The sequence below is a fragment of the Aquarana catesbeiana genome, linkage group LG09 (genome assembly GCF_042186555.1).
Source record: "Aquarana catesbeiana isolate 2022-GZ linkage group LG09, ASM4218655v1, whole genome shotgun sequence".
NCBI lineage: Eukaryota > Metazoa > Chordata > Amphibia > Anura > Ranidae > Aquarana > Aquarana catesbeiana.
Genome location: NC_133332.1, coordinates 231,801,813 through 231,823,813, shown reverse-complemented (window position 1 = coordinate 231,823,813; position 22,001 = coordinate 231,801,813). Strand labels below are relative to the sequence as shown.

General features: G+C 43.0%; 1 protein-coding gene across 1 annotated transcript in view; it reads left to right on the top strand.

Moving 5' to 3' along the window:
- LOC141108370 (UDP-N-acetylhexosamine pyrophosphorylase-like protein 1) overlaps positions 1-17,821 on the top strand; it is a 63,512-nt gene extending 45,691 nt beyond the window's left edge. Inside the window, exon 10 of the transcript XR_012236056.1 lies at positions 17,805-17,821. The gene's annotated coding sequence lies outside the window, so the exon portion shown is untranslated. The remainder of the gene's footprint in view (positions 1-17,804) is intronic.
- The last annotated feature ends 4,180 nt before the right edge of the window (positions 17,822-22,001 follow it).

Here is a 22,001-nt window from a genome sequence, read left to right as displayed (position 1 = left end):
TTATTAATGGCAAATCCACTTTGCACTACAAGTGCATTTGGAAGTGCAGTTGCTGTAAATCTGAGGGGGACATGCAAGGAAAATAATCAGCATTTTTGCTTGTACATGATTGGATGGTTCAGTAGGTTACACAATCATGGAAGACTGCTGACTTGACAATTGTCCAGAAGACAGTCATTGACCGCCTCCACAAGGAGGGTAAGTCACAAAAGATCATTGCTAAAGAAGCTGGCTGTTTCACAGAGTGCTGTATCAAAGCATATTAATGGAAAGTTGAGTGTAAGGCAAAAGGGTGGTAGAAAAAGGTGTACAAGCAACAGGGATAACCGCAGCCTTGGGGGGATTGTGAAGCAAAGGCCATTCAAGAATTTGGGGGAGATTCACAAGGAGTGGATTACGGCTGGTGTCAGTGCTTCAAGAGTCACCACACACTGATGTATCCAGGACATGGGCTACAACTGTCACAGTCCTTGTGTCAAGCCACTCCTGAACCAGGGACGTCAGAAGCATCTTACCTGGGCTAAGGAGAAAAAGGACTGGACTGTTGCTTAGTGATCCAAAGTCCTCTTTTCAGATGAAAGTAAATTTTGCATTTCATTTGGAAATCAAGGTCCCAGATTCTGGAGGAAGAGTGGAGCAGCACAGACTCCAAGTTGCATGAGGTCCGGTGTAAAGTTTCCACAGTCAGTGATAATTTGGGGAGTCATGTCATATGCTAGTGTTGGTCCACTGTGTTTTAACAAGTTCAAAGTCAGAGCAGCCCTCTAGCAGGAAATTCTAGAGCATGCTTCCCTTTGCTGACCAGCTTTATGGAGATGCTCATTTAGTTTTTTCAGCAGGACTTAACATCTGCCCACACTGCCAAAAGTACCAATACCTGGTTTAATGATCATGGTATCACATGGGGTATTGTCAAGAGGAAGATGAGAGACACCAGACCCAACAATGCAGACGAACTGAAGGTTGTGATCAAAGCAACCTGGGCTTCCATAACACCTCAGCAGTGCCACAAGCTGATCGCCTCCATGCCACACTGCATTGATGCAGTAATTCATGCAAAAGGAGCCCCAACCACATATTGAGTGCACAGAGCCAATATCTCTGTTTTAAAAATTCTTTTTTTATAGGTCTTATGTAATATTCATATTTTCTGAGATACAGAATTTTGGGTTTTCACTAGCTGTAAGCCATAATCATCAAAATTAAAAGAAAGAAATGCTTGAAATATATCACTCTGCATGTAATGAATCTATATAATATATGATTTTTTTTTTAAATTTATTTAATTACTGAAATAAACTTTTTGGTATTCACATTTTTGTGTGTATGTATCTGTGTGTGTGTGTGTGTGTATATATATATATATATATATATATATATATATATATATATATATATATATATATATATATATATATATATATATCACACAAAAGTGAGTACACCCCTCACATTTTTGTAAATATTTTATTATATCTTTTCATGTGACAACACTGAAGAAATGACACTTTGCTACAATGTAAAGTAGTGAGTGTACAGCCTGTATAACAGTGTAAATTTGCTGTCCCCTCAAAATAACTCAGCACACAGCCATTAATGTCTAAACCGCTGGCAACAAAAGTGAGTACACCTCTAAGTGAAAATGTCTAAATTGGGCCCAATTAGCCATTTTCCCTCTCCGGTGTCATGTGACTCGTTAGTGGCACAAGGTTTCAAGTTTGAATGGAGAGCAGGTGTGATAAACTTGGTGTTATCACTTTCGCTCTCTCATAATGGTCACTGGAAGTTCAACGTGGTACCTCATGGCAAAGAACTCGCTGAGGATCTGAAAAAAAGATTAGTTGCTCTACATAAAGATGGCCTAAGCTTTAAGAAGATTGCCAAGACCCCAAAACTGAGCTGAAACACGGTAACCAAGACCATACAGCGATTTAACAGGACAGGTTCCACTAAGAACAGGCCTTGCCATGGTCGACCAAAGAATTTGAAATTATATGGAGCAAAACTGCGCTTTAGGGCCTGGCTATAGGGTCAGAAACCACAGGTTGCTGCCTCCCTTTACACAAAGTCCCTAATGAGGTTCTTTGCACAATGTATACAAATAGAGAATTAGGGTATATTGGCGCTACCTATAAGCATTATATCCTGGGATAGTCTAAAATATAACACCCCCTTACTTAAAGTAATAAATCTATAAGGTGTGCAACTTATCTAAATCCCCCTTATAGTATAAATAATACCACAGCAAACAAATATATGCCTACTAGTCATATGTTATGGTAAATATGCAACTAACGTCAAGTGTCGCACAGCATAGATGGTCCTACAGCGTCTAGAAAAAAAGCCAGAGGCTATATTCCATTATGTGCATTTGCTAACAACCATATACCAATGCGGTGATGTGCATATAGATAGTATATACTAAATTAATACCATATGCGTTTTAGACATAACTTGAAATTGCATACAAACAAAACAGCTAGTAGAAACACAGAACTTCCAGCCGTTAGATCTCCAGTGTATATTATGACAGTCCATATACTGATGTTACTATAACATTATTCTGATTCCCAATGGTGACTTTGGTGATGCATCAATTTGTCAGGTGACTCTCGTGCTCCCCCTTTTGATTGCCTACTCACCAGCTTCCAGAACCCCACCAGGGGTATAACGCCTGTGGTGTAGTATGCTGGGTCACTTCGCTTGCTGCTTCATCTGGTAGATATTATTGCTGTAATCAGCTCCCCAGACCCCACGCCGGGGTAATGCTCCTGTGTTGGGAAATGGACTGTCTTGCTGTTGTATATTGTGCTGGATGACTCCTATATTTTTCAATCCATAGAGGTGTTGCTTCCCCTCATATATTCAAGAAAAAAAGAGCTTCCATGGCGTAATAAAGTATGACCACTTTATTTAAAAACATGTATGCCCACAAAACAGGAATACTGGGCAAAAAAATATATTCAAACAAACAAGGCTAGACCACAAAGAGTGATTTGCAATAAAAAATTAAAAAATAAATAAAGAGTAAAAAAAGAAGAAAGAAATCCAGGCACTCTTGTATATCTCTGTCCAGGTGGAATAGGACAGCAATAGACCTAAGCAGTGCAAAATTTTAAAAAGTCCCTCCAAACAAGCATAAACAGCGAGGTGGGGGTATGTATCCACCAGCCGCTACACAGCGTTCTCCTCTCTCGTATGCCCTGGAGCTGACTGACAGAGCGTGATGCCGTTGTGCGCGCTTCGTCACATGACGTCCTCAGCAACGGTCTGCATCATATCCAGAGGTTGTCTTTGGGAAATAGACGTATGAGTGCTGCCAGCATTGCTGCAGAGGTTGAAGGGGTGGGGGGTCAGCCTGCCAGTGCTCAGACCATACGCCGCACGCTGCATCAAATTGGCCTGCATGGCTGTCGTCCCAGAAGGAAGCCTCTTCTAAAGATGATGCACAAGAAAGCCCGCAAACAGTTTGCTGAAGACAAGCAGACTAAGGACATGGATTACTGGAACCATGTCCTGTGGTCTGATGAGACCAAGATAAACTTATTTGGTTCAGATGGTGTGAAGAGTGTGTGGCAGCAACTAGGTGAGGAGTACAAAGACAAGTGTGTCTTGCCTACAGTCAAGCATGGTGGTCGGGCTGCATGAGTGCTGCCGACACCGGGGAGCTGCAGTTCATTGAGAGAACCATGAATGTTAACATATACTGTGACATACTGAAGCAGATCATGATCCTCAACCTTCGGAGACTGGGCCACAGGTTAATATTCCCACATGATGATGACCCCAAGCACACCTCCAAGTCAACCACTGCCTTGCTAAAGAAGCTGAGGGTAAAGGTGATGGACTAGCTAAGCATGTCTCGAGATCTAAACCCTATTGATCATCTGTGGGGCATCCTCAAATGGAAGGTGGAGGAGCGCAAGGTCTCTAACATCCACCAGCTCCGTGATGTCGTCACAGAGGAGTGGAAGAGGACTCCAGTGGCAACCTGTGAAGCTCTGGTGCACTCCATGCCCAAGAGGGTTAAGGCAGTGCTAGAAAAATAATGGTGGCCACACAAAATATTGATACTTTGGGCCCGATTTTCTGTTAGGGGTGTGCTCACTTTTGTTGCCAGCAGTTTAGACATTAATGGCTGTGTGTTGAGTAATTTTGAGGGGACAGCAAATTTACACTGTTATACAAGCTGTACACTCACTACTTTACATTGTAGCAAAGTGTCATTTCTTCAGTGTTGTCACATGAAAAGATATAATAAAATATTTACAAAAATGTGAGGGTTGTACTCACTCTTGTGAGATACTGTGCGAAAAAAATGCTATTATTAAAGAATGCTTTTAGAAATAGATGTGTTAATAGTTTATTTTTGGCAATTAGTAGTACTGAAAGTGAATAAACAGAAGAGAAGTCCAAATCAAATCAATATTTGGTGTGACCACCCTTTGCCTTCCAAACAGCATCAATTCTTCTAGGTACATTTGCACACAGTTTTTGAAGGAACTCAGCTGGTAGGTTGTTCCAAACATCTTGGAGAACTTAAAACTGCCACATTCCAATTACATTGTATTTAGAGAAACCACAGGGGGTACCCACCCCTGTCTATGGCAGGATTCTAAAAGTAAATAGGGTAGCTATGATAAAAAATAATTTTATTGCAAAAAGTTGCATATATAGAGAAAATATTGAGCGGCAGACATTTTTTAAAACATTGTATCAACCATAGGTTGACCTTTCCCCTGATAACTGGGTGTAGTGTTCACAGTGAAGCGTTCACAATATTGTTCATTGTTAGGTTCAGCAATGCATCTACTAGGTAGCGTCTCCATATACTCAACACATTTCTTGGATGGGAATCCACTTCATCAGGAGTTCATTGGTGGAGCATTTATATGTCAACTTGATATAAAAAATATGCATAAATGTCAAATATTACAATTTCTTCATCAAAGAAGGGGGGGGGATGTTAGTACATCGCCAACCATTCCAAGTTATATGATAAATCAAAACAGGATTACCTGAACACGAACACAAAAAAGGGAGAAGAAAGAACAGCCACCCTAAAGGAGAACCTACAGAGGCAAATTAATCTTTATTTTAATAATGAAATTATTTATTTATGTTTTTTAATTTTTAAAAATATCTATATAGAACGTCGAATGGGCTTAAATTAAGAAAGGTTAACATTTATTTCACTTTTAATAAATATATTACCTGAATGGGGTTAACAAGATGTTTTGAAAAACCTACCATTAATGTTATGTATATTTGACAGTACTCATAGAATGAGTGAATTACTACAGGGCGGCATGACTGGACAAGGTTAAAGAAATGGCTTGAAGCTAATGAAATCATTCAAGCCTGGTGGTACAGTGGCTTTTAAATTATGAATCCACTTGGTTTCCCGTTGTAAGACTTTTTTTTTTTATCAAAGTCCCCACCTCTTTCATCTACGTATATTTGATCAAGGGCCATAAATCGCATAACTGACACATCAAAGTTGTGCACTGGACCTACATGTCTACTGATAGGAGACACAATTTTTCCATTTGAAATATAATAAACATGATCGTGAATTATTTTGTGGAATGGATGGTTTGTTTTACCTATATAAAAGGCACCGCAGATGCATTCCATAAGATAAACTACTCCAATTTTAGTGCAATCTACGTAGTTTCTTGCTACAAAACCTTTACCATTTGGGAGTATGCATCTGGTGCACTACTTAAAGGAGAAGTCCAGCCTGTGCTTGTTTGGCTGATCTTCTCCTATGGGTCACAGGAGTGCAATCAGTTTTGTACTCCTGTGACCCGTTTTAGCAGAGAGCGGTCTGAAGTCTGCTCTCTGCTGACGTCACAGGAGAATCGGTCCAGGCTCCACGTCATCGCGACAATAAAGTCTGAATCCACCAGGTGCTTGGACTAATACCCGTCTCCCCGCCCCTCCACAGCTCAGCACTCCAGTGAGCATGGAGGAGCAGAGAGGAGAGCTGCTGATTGACAGTCAGCAGCTCTCCACTTTGGGAGCTGTGAGAGCCGAGCTGTCGCGATGTTCGATCGATCGGTTCTCAGTGCAGAGGTGCGGGGGGGGGGGAGAATGACAGATGCAGCATCGGACCAATGCTGCATCCACCTAGGTAAGTATGAATGGGCAAAAACAAACAACCCCATACTTCTCTTTTACCGAAAGTACATTCTGTGCAATGCCCACATTTAAAAGGGCATGGTCGTGTGTGTTCCACATTTCGTTATTTTTGGAAGTGACTTTTAACCAGTTTATTTTTTTATTGAGGTGCTCCTCTCATATACAATTTCCAGCCTGTCACGTACATATTTGCCGAGCGTTTCATCACCACTTGATGAATATATCTGGTGATAAATTTAACAGTGTCTAGAGTCTCAAACTCTCCTAATAGGTAGGTAGAAAATCATACTTCAGTTTATTTAACTGCTAGGTTTCACCTAACAATATGCTGCTTTAAGACACCCATCCTCTGTTAACATGTAGTATTATTTGTCTCTATTAAGGTTTTAACTTTTCTAACCATAGTTTTTATAAGTTCTGACTGTTTCAAACATGGCTAAAATCCACATGGATGTTTAGTTCTGTTTGGCTTTCATAAAATGCTGCTCTGATATATCTTTGATAAACCCAGGAGAACTTGTTTAGTTAGTGATTTTTGTCATTTATTAAGCACATATGTGTGAACTAACCAGGCTATGTCCTATAATATGAGACGCCTGGTATATTGTTCTCAATTACAGCTAGTTAATATATTTAAAGAGCACTGAAAGCCAATAATAAAGTGAATTTTAAATCAATATACTATTGGTTAATTTGTTCCTTTTGTAGACCGATAACATCTGAGGGTCACACTGGTTCAACAATACAAGCCATGCTACTAACTTGATGGGTAAAGTAACCACCAAGTAGTACCTCTTGACCACATAGCAATGTATTTATTTAAGGCAAACCATCACAAAAAAATGTTTCTCCTTCTTTCATAGATGTGGGGTATTTAATAACATATGTGGTGACATCCCATTTGGCTGCAGTGATTGTGGCTCTCCTTTGGCATCTTATCCTCTCTCAGAGGTTTTGCCTCTGTAGGTTCCCCTTTAGGGTGGCTGTTCTTTCTTTATTCTTCCTTTTTGTGTTCATGTGTTTAGGTAATCCTGTTTTGATTTATTATATAATTTGGGGTGGTTGGCAATGTACTAACACCCCCCCCCCCCTTCTTTGATGAAGAAATTGTAATATTTGACATTTATGCATATTTTTTATATGTGGTTGATACAGTGGGGACGGAAAGTATTCAGACCCCCTTAAATTTTTCACTGTTTGTTATATTTCAGTCATTTGCTAAAATCATTTAAGTTCATTTTTTTTCCTCATTAATGTACACGCAGCACCCCATATTGACAGACACAGAATTGTTGACATTTTTTCAGATTTATTAAAAAAGAAAAACTGAAATATCATATGGTCCTAAGTATTCAGACCCTTTGCTCAGTATTTAGTAGAAGCACCCTTTTGATCTAATACAGCCATGAGTCTTTTTGGGAAAGATGCAACAAGTTTTTCACACCTGGATTTGGGGATCCTCTGCCATTCCTCCTTGCAGATCCTCTCCAGTTCTGTCAGGTTGGATGGTAAACGTTGGTGGACAGCCATTTTTAGGTCTCTCCAGAGATGCTCAATTGGGTTTAAGTCAAGGCTCTGGCTGGGCCATTGAAGAACAGTAACAGAGTTGTTGTTAAGCCACTCCTTCATTATTTTAGCTGTGTGCTTAAGGTCATTGTCTTGTTGGAAGGTAAACCTTCGGTCCAGTCTGAGGTCCTGAGCACTCTGGAGAAGGTTTTCGTTCAGGATATCCCTTGGCCACATTCATCTTTCCCTCGATTGCAACCAGTCGTCCTGTCCCTGCAGCTGAAAGACACCCCCACAGCATGATGCTGCCACCACCATGCTTCACTGTTGGGACTGTATTGGACAGGTGATGAGCAGTGCCTGGTTTTCTCCACACATACCGCTTAGAATTAAGGCCAAAAAGTTCTATCTTGGTCTCATCAGACCAAAGAATCTTATTTCTCACCATCTTGGAGTCCTTCAGGTGTTTTTTAGCAAATTCCATGCGGGCTTTCATGTGTCTTGCACTGAGGAGAGGCTTCCGTCGGGCCACTCTGCCATAAAGCCCCGACTGGTGGAGGGCTGCAGTGATGGTTGACTTTCTACAACTTTCTCCCATCTCCTGACTGCATCTCTGGAGCTCAGCCACAGTGATCTTTGGGTTCTTCTTTACCTCTCTCACCAAGGCTCTTCTCCCCCGATAGCTCAGTTTGGCCAGACAGCCAGCTCTAGGAAGGATTCTGGTCATCTCAAACTTCTTCCATTTAAGGATTATGGAGGCCACTGTGCTCTTAGGAACCTTAATGAAGCAGAAATGTTTTTGTAACCTTGGCCAGATCTGTGCCTTGCCACAATTCTGTCTCTGAGCTCTTCAGGCAGTTCCTTTGACCTCATGATTCTCATTTGCTCTGACGTGCACTGTGAGCTGTAAGGTCTTATATAGACAGGTGTGTGGCTTTCCTAATCAAGTCCAATCAGTATAATCAAACACAGCTGGACTCAAATGAAGGTGTAGAACCATCTCAAGGATGATCAGAAGAAATGGACAGCACCTGAGTTAAATATATGAGTGTCACAGCAAAGGGTCTGAATACTTAGGAGCATGTGATATTTCAGTTTTTCTTTTCTAATAAATCTGCAAAAATGTCAACAATTCTGTGTTTTTCTGTCAATATGGTAAGTGTGTACATTAATGAGGAAAAAAAATGGTCTTAAATGATTTTAGTAAATGGCTGCAATATAACAAAGAGTGAAAAATTTAAGAGGGTCTGAATACTTTCCGTGCCCACTGTATATAAATTCTCCACCAATGAACTCCTTCCTAATGAAGTGGATTCCTATGCAAGAAACGTGTTGAGCAAATGGTGGAGCTACCTAGTAGATGCATTGTTGAACCTAACAATGAACAATATTGTGCACGCTTCACTGTAAACACTAAACCCAATTATCAGGGGAAAGGTCAATGTATTGTTGATGCAATTACTTAAAAAATGCCTCTCTCTAAATATTTGTAACTTTTTGTAATAAAATTATTTTTCACCATGTCTGTAGTACTGCCTTTTAAAATCCTAACATAGACAGGGGTGTATACACATGTTTATTCCCTTTGTGTGTATTGGAACAAAACAAAAAAAGAGGAAAAAAAGCAAATTGGACATAATGTCACACAAAACTCCAAAAATGGGCTGGTCAAAATTCTTGGCACCCTTAACTTAATGTTTGGTTGCACACCTTTTGGAAAAAATAACTGAAATCAGTCGCTTCCTATAACCATCAATAAGCTTCTTACACCTCTCACCCGGAATTTTGGACCACTCTTCCTTTGCAAACTGCTCCAGGTCTCTTATTGGAAGGGTGCCTTTTTCCAACAGCAATTTTAAGATCTCTCCACAGGTGTTCAATGGGATTTAGATGGACTCATTGCTGGACTCATTGCTGGCCACTTTAGAACTCTCCAGCGCTTTGTTACCATCCATTTCTGAGTGCTTTTTGACGTATGTTTGGGGTCATTGTCCTGCTGGAAAACCCAAGATCTCGGACGCAAACCCAACTTTCTGACACTGGGCTCTACAGTGCGACCCAAAATCTTTTGGTAATCCTCAGATTTCATGATGACTTGCACACATTCAAGGCACCCAGTGCCAGAGGCAGCAAAACAACCCCAAAACATCATTGACTCTCCACCATATTTCATTGTAGGTACTGTGTTCTTTTCTTTGTAGGCCTCATTCCGTTTTCGGTAAACAGTAGAATGATGTGCTTTACCAAAAAGCTCTGTCTTGGTCTCATCTGTCCACAAGACATTTTCAAGTACATTTTGGCAAACTGTAGTTTTGCTTTTTTATGCCTCTGTTTCAGCAGTGGGGTCCTCCTGGGTCTCCTGCCATAGCGTTTCATTTCATTTAAATGTCGACTGATAAGTCGCGCTGACACTGATGCTCCCTGAGCCTGCAGGACAGCTTGAATATCTTTGGAACTTGTTTGGGGCTGCTTATCCACCATCCGGACTATCCTACGTTGAAACCTTTCATCAATTTTTCTCTTCCGTCCACGCCCAGAAAGATTAGCTAAAGTGCCATGGGTTGCAAATTTCTTGATAGTGTTGCGCACTGTGGACAAAGGCAAATCTAGATCTCTGGAGATGGACTTGTAACCTTGAGATTGTTGATATTTTTCCACAATTTTTGTTCTCAAGTCCTCAGACAGTTTTCTTCTCTTTCTGTTGTCCATGGTTAGTGTGGCACTAATGCCTTGTTTCCACTGAGCGGGTCGGTTCGGTTCGGTACGGTACGCTATTTTGGGTGTTTCCATTATGAAAGCGGCCCATACAACCGAACCGTTCCATTCAGGGTCCTGCTTCAGATGTGGGGCCATAGAAAATGGAACGGTTCAGTTAGGGCGGAGCTACGATACATTCCACTGATTGGCTGACAGAAAATCCTCTGCTGTGCTATGCTGAGGCTTTTTTTCTAAACCCTGTATGGCCCCTTGTGGTCCCACTTGCAGTGGAAACGCTCACCAGAATAGACCGGACCATTCTAGGCCATTCAAACTGTACTGACCCGAACCGATCCGCTCAGTGGAAACAAGGCATAAGTGAACTTCTCTCCTTTTTATTTGCTTTCAGGTGTGATTTTTATATTGCTCACACCTATTACTTGCCCCAGGTGAGTTTAAGGCCGGGTCCACACTAGTGCCACAAACGCTCCGAAATTGGGAGCTCATGTCGCATGACGTGTGAAAATCAATGTTTTCCTATGGGAGCCGTCCTAACTGGTCCGACACAAGTCGGTCCAACTTTGAAAATGCTCCCTGTACTACTTTGGTCCGACTTTGATCCTACTTCAGCCCATTAACTATCGTCGAAGTTGGATCAAAGTTGGATCGCTGTCTTGCATGATTCGACTTTGGCATGCGACTTGTGCTCAGATGATCTTGAGTGGGAACTCCGCACCAAATTTTAAATAAAAAAACGGCATGGGTTCCCCCTCCAAGGGCATACCAGGTCCTAGGGTCTGGTATGGATTTTAAGGGGAACCCCCTACGCCAAAAAAACGGCTTGGGGGTCCCCCCAAATCCATACCAGACCCTTATCCGAGCACACAGCCCGGCTGGTCAGGAAAGGGGGTAGGGACGAGCGAGCGCCCCCCCTTTAATAAGGGGGCCCCCAGATCCCGGCCCCCCACCCTATGTGAATGAGTATGGGGTACATCATACCCCTACCCATTCATAGGCAGCTCTGGGGGTCTTCTTCCGACTTCGGGGGTCTCTTCCTTCTCCGCGGTCTCTTCCTTCTTCTCCGCACTCTCCAGCCTCTTCTCCGTGCGCTCCGGTTCTTCTGCCGGGCTCCTCCGCTATCTTCTGCTCTTTTGTCCGCTCTTTTGCTAGGGATGGCCCAGTCTTCTCCGCCGTCTTCTTCCCTCTTCTTCTGATGTTGACACGATACTCTCTCCCACTGTAATGCTGTGTGCGCGGTCCGCAACGTCCGGTGACCCCGCCCCTTATGACATCACAGGTTAATGCCCTGGGACTGTGACATCATAAGGGGCGGAGTCATCTGGTGACCTCACCTGGTGACCACGCCCCATCCCTATATAAGTCGTTGCAGGCCGCGCACACGGCATTACAGTGGGAGAGAGCGTCGTGTCAACATCGGAAGAAGACAGCGGAGAAGACCGGGCCACCGCTAGCAAAAGAGCGGATAAAAGAGCAGAAGATAGCGGAGGAGCGCGGGAGAAGAACCGGAGAGCACGGAGAAGAGGCTGGAGAGCGCGGAGAAGAAGGAAGAGACCGCGGAGAAGGAAGAGACCCCAGAAGTCGGAAGAAGACCCCCAGAGCTGCCTAATAAATTTAAAATTTAAAAACTTTAAAAACCTGTCTAGTCTGTGTGTTTTTATTGACACTTTTTTCCTAGGTGAATGGGTAGGGGTACGATGTACACACCATCTCTTTTGTTGCCCTTGACTTATATTGTGATCACTTTATTTTAATGTATCGTTTTTTTTAGCAATAAAAGATACCTTTTATCTGCACCATGGGGAGGCTTTATTTTTCTCTTTACATAAGGAAGTGAATGCCCAACCTCCATCATATGCAGTACATCCCAGCCGGCATAATCCAGCCTTGATCCACCGTGAACATCTGATGACCCTACCAGTTTCTGGGAAGTACGTACCTGTGTGGTCTGACGGTCTGGATATCGTTCCACATGCCCTGGGTGGCACCATGTCTTCATGTCTCTTATGTCCATGTCCACTCTTCATGTCTTAGACAGGGGAGTCCACTAGATCCGGTAAAAGTTTATGCCTACCATTCTCTGATTTGATGCCGTTGCTGGTTGATGAGGTGTCCATGCACTGATCCATCCAGTATTTTTCCTATATTCGGAACACACTTCATTGCCAGTGACTTTTTTTTATGTGCACATTTGGAGACTTTGGCCTTTATTAATATTTTTCATGTTTTTCCATGACACATGGATTTATAACATTATTTGTTTCTTTCACCACACCTGGTTGATAGGTTTGTGGTTTTTGTTGCCACATTATATATTTTTTTATGCATTCTACATTTCTTTTAGAGTCCATATTGTTTGTCACACTGTATGTAGCTGCTTTTTTTTTTTTTGTAGCTTTTTTTGTCACCTGTTAGCGCAGTGTTTTTTGACACTTTTACGATGTACCCCATACTCATTCACATAGGGTGGGGGGCCCCCTTATTAAAGGGGGCTTCTGGATTCCGATAAGCCCTCTGCCCGCAGACCCCGACAACCAACTGCCAGCCCCCATGTTGAGGGCATGCGGCCTGGTACGGTTCAGGAGGGGAGGAGCGCTCGCTTGTCCCCACCCCTTTTTCTGACCGGCCGGGTTGCATGCTCGGATAAGGGTCTGGTATGGATTTGGGGGGACCCCCACGCCGCTTTTTCGGTGTAGGGGTTCCCCTTAAAATCCACACCAGACCCAAGAGCCTGGTATACTCTTGGAGGGGGAACCCAAGATTCATACCAAGACATCTGACATGTGTGCAGTGGTGAGAAGGAGGTGACCGTTTGTTGTCTGTGGGAGGTGTATAATGGCACCTAGGAGAAACAGAGGTACCAGATCCAGGCTGCAAAATGAACAGCTCATTCAGCTAGTGAAAGAACGTCTAGTGTTGTATGACACTCATGATGTTAATTACAAGGATATGGCCAAGAAGGAGAGAGCCTGGTAGGAGATTAGGGAACAGTACTATAAGTGATACTAGTTTTTGGAACATAAAAAACATCGGCATAGGGTCCAATCTAGATCGATACCAGGCCCTTAGGTCTGGTATGGATATTGAGGGAAACCCCAACGCCAAATTTTTTTTTTTAAAATGGCGTGGAGGTCCCCCCTAAATCCATACCAGACCCTTATCCGAGCGTGCAGCCTGGCAGGCCAGGAAAGGGGGTGGGGATGAGTGAGCGCCCCCCCCCCCCCGGACTGTACCAGGCCGCATGCTCTTACTTTTTCTTATCCTCTGGACAGCAGCGGGCGGCAATGGTGGAGGAAGAAAGAAGAGGGAGCAGAGACAGAAGATAGCGGGAAGCTACTGGAGACATCGGTGGAGGAGGAGGAAGACCTTGTGACAGACTTTGGAGCAACATGGGGGACATTAATCATAATAAAGGAATTGTCAAAAAATGCATCTGGTTTTATTTATGTTAACACTTTTTTTTGGTGAAATGGTAGGGGTGCAATGTACCCCAATACTCATTTACATGGGGGGCAGGATCTGGGGGTCCCCTTTGTTAAAGGGGTTCCAGATTCCAATAAGCCCCCCGCCTGTAGACCCCCACAACCACTGGGCAAGGGTTGTGGGGATGAGGCCCTTGTCTCCATCAACAGAGGGACAAGGTGCTTTGGGGGGGGGACTCCAAAGCACCCTCCCCATATCGAGGGCATGTGTCCTGGTACGGTTCAGGAGGGGGGGTGCTCTCTCGTCCCCCCTCTTTTCCTGCGGCCTGCCAGGTTGCGTGCTCAGAAAGGTTCTGGTATGGATTTTTGGGGGGAACCCCACGCCATTTTTTTAAATTTTGGCACGGGGTTCCCCTTAAAATCCATACCAGACCTGTAGGGTCTGGTATGGATTTTGAGGGGGACCCCAACGTCATTTTTTTAAAAAAAATTTGGCGCAGGGTTTACCTTAATATTCATACCAGACCCAAAGGGCCTGGTAATGGACTGGGGGGGACCCATGCCGTTTTTTTCAATGACTTTTATCTGTATTGCCGGGACCGACAATTCATTATAGCCGCGAGTAGTTTTAAATAACTTTTTTTCCATTAGAAATGTCATTTTGCTCTCAGACTGTTATAAACACGGGAATCATGCGCCACTTTACAGGCATACTATGGACACCCCCCAGGTACGAAATGTAAAGGAATATTTCACTTTTATTGTTTTACTTTAAGCATTATTAAAATCACTGCTCCCGAAAAAACGTCTGTTTTCAATTTTTTTTTTTGCATTGATACATGTCCCCTGGGGCAGGACCCGGGTTCCCAAACACTTTTTATGACAATAACTTGCATATTAACCTTTAAAAATAGCATGGAAAGTAGCAGTATGGGTAGGTGACAGTGACAGCAAGGAAAGAAAGGCACCAACATCCCTGTACCTAATTGTAAGAAAGGGGGATTTATTTGGCGAGACTTTTAAGGTGCCAGCAAGAGAAAAATATACATAAATTCAATCCATGCTAGGTACGAAAAATATGATTTTTATTGTTACATACAAGACAAATAAAAGATTGATAAAAATTATGTGCACATGTACATGAATACATCTAAAATTCAAAACAAATGATGGAATAATTGTCCTGACATGTTTTGCCACTTATGGGCTCATCAGCGGATATTTGAAAAGCAATTAGATGTAGCACTGCATACAACCAAAAACAAAATTAAAATTAAAACCGTTGCATGGACTGGAAATACAATACAGAAATTTCAAATTAAATTAAAATTAAGAAGGTAATAGTACAAAAGAATAGGCTGTCAGCTACCATACCCATCAGTAGTCGCTCACCCAAATGAGGATCTTTTGTCTGCGCCTCAAGGTCAGGTTACGGAAAACCGTCAAGGGGTAGTGCACATGGAGGGACGCCAAAGGGGCTCCAAAGAAGCTTTAGGGCTGGAATCTATCCAACAGGGTTGTGTTAAAATTAGTAAAAAATAATATAAGTGAAATAAAGGGGTGACCGGGACGGGGAGGATGTAAGGGAGAGGGGAGGAAAGGGAAAAGGGGAAAAAAGGGAGGGGAAAAGAGGGAGGATGGAGGGGGGGTATAGGGGGTGGTGGGAGGTTAGTGGGAGGTGAACGTAGGGGGGGGATGGGATAGGAAGGAAAACAGGGGAGGAGGAAAAAGAAGGGGGAAAAAGATGGGGGAAAGGGGGAAGGGAAGAGGGGAAGGGGAAAAGGGGAGTGATTGAAACAGGGAAGGGAGAGAAATAGGGGGGAAGGGAGGGAAAGAATTGGAAAGTAAGAAGGGGAAATGAAAGAGGGGGGGGGGGGAGAAAGTAGGAGTGAGGGGGGTGGGGAAGTGGGTGTGTATATAGATGGAGAAATAAGGAGGTGCGGGGAGTGCTGAGTAGGATGATAAACATCTCAGAGCCATAGAAAAAGTGATAGCTATAAGTGGACTCATCTAAAGTGATAATGCTAACCTAGGAGCAAGGTAACTTACTTGCATAAATGATAGACATAATTGAAGAAAAAGCAAAGGGTGCCTGAACTACAGACCGAGGTCTGTTGGAAATGTTGACATGAGTAACTGCGAAAGATATAATGAATGAATTGTAACTAAGTAAAAACTGTATAAATAGATATACTCAGGGAACATAGTTCATATTAATACCTAATATAAAATAAGATAGGTCATCTTATATATGAAGAGGACCAATACCTGCTGCAGATCACCCGCCCCCCTCAATTGGGGAGGTAAAGTTTCCAACACAGGTGGCAGCAAGTGAAATATTTTTAAGAAAGTGAACTAAGATGTAGAGCATTGATGAAAAGAATAGTATTTCAACATACTGTCGCAGAAACAGGGGCACATTCTTGGTGCAGTTTTACCTTATACACGGCAGTTTCATAGCGTGGCTATCCTTAGAAAGTATGATGATGTGATGGTAAGGGGAGGCTATATATAGACCTACAGGTGCCAATGAAATTAATGTTTGACGTCATGCATGGGCCGCCGGTATAGGAACCGCACGGCGCATGCGCAAAGCGTCAATGAGATGATGCAAGGTTAAAGAAACTACAGTACCCATGCTGCATAGCGGCCCGCGGTCAGGAGGGGGAGGATGCTTGGGGAGCTGACATGTCCCAATCAGTGGGCATGCGTCTACTCTCCCCTTCGTGCACAGGGCAGGGAGCAGCACAGAAAAAAGGGAAGAAAAATGCAGTAGGAAAGTGTCCGAACCACAAAGAACAAACATTTATGGCTAGGAATATGGGTTGAAGAAAGTAACAGTGTAAAATAATAATGATAATGAAAAAACGTGTATGTGAGAGGCCAGTGGACTGCACCGGATCAGGTGAATCGTATGAAAAGACAGAGAGGAGGCAGATTGGCAATATTAGTGCAATAGCACTATTGACGTATGAATACCAATGAACAATGCCTCCCATGTAATTATTATGCATGATACTTTCCTCAAATTGATTACCATCATGTTGCCTTACAAAATCGTGGAGGACACACGTGGCTTTGACCACAGATCTGGCATTCTCCATATTTAAATTTATTGGTGTATGCAGCAAGCACCACTTATTGGCCAAAATGCCAAAACTACATTCCACCACCCTTCTGGACCTGGTTAAACGATAATTGAATAGCTGCTTGTCAACACTGAGGTTTCAATTGGAGAATGGCCTCATCAGGTGTTCGCCCAGGGAAAACGCCTCATCTCCTACAAACACATATGGAAGAGGAGGCCCATTTGTTCCGGGTAATGGCAAATTTTCAGGGAGGTCCAACTCATTGACGCGCAACATTTGCCCAAAGGATGAGTGCGTAAAGATACGCGAGTCAGAACTGCTCCCATATGAGCCAACATCAACATATGTGAAGCAGTAGTTGGCATCTGCCAATGCCATTAGAACAAAAGAAAAACATTTCTTGTAATTGAACTATCTACTGCCCATAGCCACTGGCATCACAATTCTTACATGCTCGCCATCAATTGCTCCGACACAGTTCGGAAAATTGCAATTTTTCCAAAAAACTTGGGCAATGTTGGACCAAATTTCTTTTGTTGGCTTCCTCATGACTACATCTTTCAGCACTTCCCATAAAACCAGACGTATCATGTACAATGGTGCTGGCCGTGGACTTGCCTACCATAAATTCAAAATGTAGACTAGCAAACGAATGTCCGGTTGCAAGGTACCTGAAAAAAAAAAATTGTGGTTTATGTTTTGCAGTATATTGTTTACAGAAAAGATAGAGGAGTATAAGAGATAGTTTAAGCCGCTTTTTACGGAAATTGAGAGAGGGGAGAAGTGGGTCAGCTGGTCAACATGCAAGGGAGCTTGAATTTTTAAGGCCCTTCGTGGAAATGAGAGAGTAAGAAACAATTTAGAATTTGTAGTTTTCACCATCTACAACTGTGAGATAATGCTATGACTAACAATGATTTTTTTTCAGTAGACAATCTAGCTGGGAGCAGCACCAAAGAGGGGAGACAGATCAGGAGGAACGGGAGGATGAAACCAATGACAAACAGGCAGAAAGAGTGACCCCTTTCAATGTTCCCGCTCGCTCTCCAGTTTTAGATGAACCTGGTCCATCACAAGAGGTCAGACCAAGACTTTGTGCATGTAGACGGCCTCCACAATCAAAAATGGAACAGCACATGGCAAAGTTTAGAGAGGTTGTGAACAAACTGTCCGAAAAGCTTGAGGAAAGTGAATGCCCGGACAGAAACTTTTCAAAACTTTTGAAGAAGTACCTGAAGAACAGAAATGCCAGATGAGAATTGCAGTATTAAATCTGGTAAAGTCTTTTGGACAACGACCAGCCACAACCTCCTCCACCCCTCTCTATGGTCCACCTACACCATCCGAACCCTATTACGTTTCCCCCAACCCTCCACCACCCAGAACCCACACCTATTATTCCCCATGATACTGTCCATATACTGATGATTATGGCAACCTCCCCTACCAATCTGCTACCCCATACCTTATCGGACTCCTTCTCCTCTGTTCTTCACCCTGTTTCAGAAGCATTCCCAAAAAATCCAACACCTTCTATTCAGTTTCAGTCCCTCTACCCACAGTCTGTCCCACAACCCTCTGCTAGACCTAATCCCGCACCATCCACCTCATTTGTGGAAGATTCCGCCAATTATACCAATTTGTAAGTTGGGTTGATTGCCGTAGTTTTGGGCCTTTTGTTGATACCAAAAAATTGGTTTAAAATATTTTTTTTTTCCAATGGGGGAGGAAGGGGGTATTTTTCTATTTTTGTTACAAAAAAATACATACATTTTCAGGTTTATTTATCTAATGTATTTATTTTTACAAATAATATATTTTTATAAATGTATTTTTCAATTTGGAGGGGGGAGGGAGGTTTATTTTTTGTTGAAATATATATATGTTTTATTTGTTATTGTATTTCTGGTGCCAAATAATAAGTGTAAAAATGTTATTTTTCAAAGGGGGCGGGGGGCTGGGTGGTGCCGGAGGAGGGAGGTTGCTATTTTTTTTTATACTAGCATTTATGTGCCACATGTTCAAATAGATTTTGTTCATTCCAAAAATAAAATTGCTATCCATGTGCTTTTCTTTTGAGAGAATGTAAGTGGATGAAAACATTGTCTTATCTTTGCTTACATTTGTTTACAAAGTGGAAAGTGATAATACCTGGCAACTTTGTAAATGATGACTATGTTGCCATTAAGATTCACCTTCTCTAGTTGTCCTTTTTGCTATTATCAATAAAAACGGATGTGACCAAAAATGCAAAAATTGGGTGTTGGCAATAGAAAATAGAATGAAATTATTAGGAAGGGCACAGTAGTTCTGGCGATCTTGTGTTCACAGAATTATTGGTGGTGTAGATTGCTCCTCCCTTTATGAAGTGAAGCGATTTACAAACACTTCAAACAGTGGAGAACGCCCCCTGCTTCTGGAATCTCATGAGAAATAATGAAATTACAGTATACCAAAAATTCAACAAAACATGAGGTGTCCATTTATTCAAGTGGAGGTCTGCCCAAAAAAAAAAAAAAAAGTTAAAAGCCGGCAGCTACACATACTGCAGCTGCTGACTTTTAATAATAGGACACTTACCTGTCCTGAAGTCCAGCGATGTCGGCACCCCAGCTGATATTTCCATCAGCTGTCGGGTGCTGCCGCCACCATTGCGGGTAAGGGAACCCGTCAGTGTAGCTTCACGCTGGGAACTCTACTACGCATGCGCAAGGCCCGCTGCTCTCTCCTACTGGCCAGGCGACACTAGGAGGAGGAGGGAACACTGCAGTGAAGTCATGGGCCACAGCCCGGACTCCCAGAAGTGGGAACAGGAAAGGACTCCCAAAAGGTATCAATTGTGGCACCGGAGGGGGAGAGGTGACAAATGAGCGGAAGTTCCACTTTTGGGTGGAACTCCGCTTTAAGCAGTGAGAAATTATCACTGCTCAGTACACAGACATACGGCCCACCTCATGTTACTAAAAAAAAATAGTCCCTCTACATAATACAATTATATATATATACACACATACATAAATATGACAGGGGGACATGGTTATAGTACTGTATTCGGGGGTCTGATTGAGGAAGAAGGAAGTAATCTTCCTCCTTAGTTCCCCCCGGAATTCTCTCTTCACTCCCCGATTCACCACCTCTGAGCTGGTGAACCGGGGAGTGTGAATGCTGACTCAGATCGCCAGTGAAGTGCTGAGATTGTAGCTTCATAAACTGGCCGTTTCTGTGTCAATCACAGCTTCTCTGTGTGCGGAGATCATGTTCTCCCCCAAACATCTGTTTCATAAACCGTTTATGAGCTGAGATCAGTGGTGATCCTTGGGATCACTGCTGTTCCCAGTTTCATAAATGGACACCTTTGTGTGGATAGGAAGTGAAGGTAACTCCCAATGATGGGAGACAGATATTTAAGAATAAAGTGACAGTGGTTCCAATGCCATGTACACATGACTGGACGTTTCGTCAGAGTGAACTCCGAAGGACTTTTCGACGGAGTTCCGACGAAACTGACTTGCCTACACACGGTCACACCAAAGTCCGATCGTTTCGAACGTGATGACGTACGACTGGACTAGAATAAGGAAGTTCATAGCCAGTAGCCAATAGCTGCCCTTGCATCCTTTTTTGTCCGTCGGACTAGCATACAGATGAACAGATTTTTCAATCGGACTCAAGTCCATCGGAAAGTTTTGAAACATGTTCTATCTCTAAAGTCCGGCAGATTTTTTCAACAGAAAAGGTCCGATGAAGCCCACACACGATCGAATTGTCCGACAGATTCGTTCGGACCAGTTCGGTTGAAAAGTCCGGTCGTGTGTACACGGCATAAGCCTCCCTCTCTCTTTTTACCTAGCAATGCTAATTTATTTGACAATAGTAAAGCAAGGTTAGCAAGGGTGCAATTGATCTTAAAATGTCACAAAATAATGGAGCTAGTATATGAGTAGGTTACCTCAAAGTTATCAGTAGTCTTTCAACGGGCGGAATACTAGCACGTAAGGTCGTTTTCTGACACTCTAGGTGGCTGTAGACTAAACCCAGCAATTCATCAAAGCTGTCCAAAAAAAGTAAAAAAGTGGCCATTAATTACATTTAATTGTGTCCAAGAAACTACTACACAAATTACAATATCAATTGAGATGACAAACTGCAAGAGCAAAATAATTTTTGAAGATTTATGTTTATTTGAATAGTTCAATAATGGGTCTTTTTTCATTGGCAAGTGTGGCACACATGCATTGATGCCAGTAGCACACACACAAAGGGATGACACATCTTAACCTCACATATGCACAATGGTTTTATTAAATTTAACCCATATAAATATCGATAGCAAACTCTTTGGCCTGGTATGGATCTGGATGGGAGTGCCCCCCCCCCCAAGTCCATACCAGATCCTTATCCAAGCAGGGATCCGACTTCAATCCCCGACAATACCAGGCACTGTATCTGGTATGAATCTTTTGGAAGAACTCCACGACAAATTTTAAATAAAAAACTGGCATGGGTTCCAGCGGCGGTGCGTCCATAAAGGGTGCAGGAGCCCCCCTCTCCTGTCACTCTCTAATCACCATAGAATCATGCATTGCATGAATCTATCTATGGTCGCTGCTGACACCCCCTATTCAGGTGTCCGGCCCCTTTTCGGGCACTGGGCACCTATATTACAGTGGCGGGATATTTTTTGGAAGCACCTAATTCGAGCCATAGGCTCTAATAGGCGCCCAAAAATGTAAAAAACGGGCGCAACGCTGTGCGTTCGCTTCTCACTCAGCTGTATGTTAGCAAACTGAAGGAATTAGATCCCGGCCCCCCACCCTATGTGAATGAGTATGGGGTACATCGTACCCCTACCCATTCACCTGGGGAAAAAAAGTGTCAATAAAAAAACCACTAGACAGGTTTTTAAAGTAATTTATTAGGCAGCTCCGAGGGCCTCTTCCGACTTGGGGGGTCTCTTCCGACTTCTCCGCTCTCTCCGGCCTCTTCTCCCGCTCTCCGGTGTCTTCTGCCGGGTTCCTCCGCTATCTTCTGCTCTTTTGCGCGCTCCCTGTGTTACTTTGGTCCGACTTTGATGTGAGTTAAGGTCCATAGACCTCAAGTTTACACAGGCACTCCCTGAAATCGT